A 1057-nucleotide genomic window follows, 5' to 3' on the forward strand; every position below is an offset into this window, starting at 1 on the left:
ATTGGGCCTGCCCTCTGCCACCCGGGAGCAGGCCTAAGCCAGCAGGTTGTTATCTCCCGAGGGCTCCCAGACTGCGACAGGGCACAGGCTGGGCTGAGGGACCCCTCTCTCCCCCTCGAGTGCACAAGTTTTTGTGCACTGGGCTTCTAGTATGCATATAAAATAGAGAAATATGCTAATTAATCGGGATGCTGTAAAGAGTCCACTGGGCAGGATGTTGTGTGCGCAGCATAGGGGGGTGGGGTGGCATGTCCCTCCGTGCCCTGTGCTGGGGGAGGGCCTGATCAGCAGTGGCCGCAGCTGCTTCAAGGGCCGGAGAGGGAGGCAGGGCTGGACCAGAGGGTGGGTGGTCCTGAATCGCCTATTAGGCTCCTAGTAGCAAATGTAATAAAGTATGCGGAAGGTCAAATTATTAACTTAAAAGTACTTTGACCTTTCTAAGTATTAATGTGTTGTCTCTCACAAAGGATCATTAAAGTGCTGCTAATGACATATTCATAACAGTGATATTAAAACTTAAAAAATACAGTAATAGAAACTAAAAAATTGTAATAATTTTGTTTGGGCCAGTCAGTTCAGTGCCAAATAGTAGCCTTGAGGGTATCAGTGTAGTGTGGCAAATTACATCAAGTGTTCATAATACAACTGGCTAACCAAGAAAAGATTATATTCTGTTTAAGAAGACACCGGTGTTACATAGTACATTTGATATGAACCCCTCCAATTAAAAAAATTTTAAAGCTTTAAAAATACAATTTAAATAAAAATACACTTTAATTTTCTAAATGTTTACTATTTTCTTGATGCTATTTTATAGACTATATATTACCATTAGTATATGTGCTGTTTTATTTATGGCCTCTATTATTAACATAGTTGTAATCTGAATGGTGTCTTGTTGGATTTAGCATTTGTCATTTACCAATTACGAGTATATAATTTCTTATCAAGGACCTTTATGTTTAGTGAAAAGAATAATGATTTCTTGAATTGGTTTGTAGTCATGTGGTTTTTTTTTAAAAGGTAAGATTCATTTATATTTAATATTTATATTTAT

At 38.6% G+C, this 1057-nt stretch overlaps 1 protein-coding gene across 11 annotated transcripts in view; it reads left to right on the forward strand.

Moving 5' to 3' along the window:
• SENP7 (SUMO1/sentrin specific peptidase 7) overlaps positions 1-1057 on the forward strand; it is a 159520-nt gene that overhangs the window by 77256 nt on the left and 81207 nt on the right. The gene's annotated exons all lie outside the window — the stretch shown is intronic.

This window comes from Myotis davidii, unplaced genomic scaffold, assembly GCF_000327345.1.
Source record: "Myotis davidii unplaced genomic scaffold, ASM32734v1 scaffold48, whole genome shotgun sequence".
NCBI lineage: Eukaryota > Metazoa > Chordata > Mammalia > Chiroptera > Vespertilionidae > Myotis > Myotis davidii.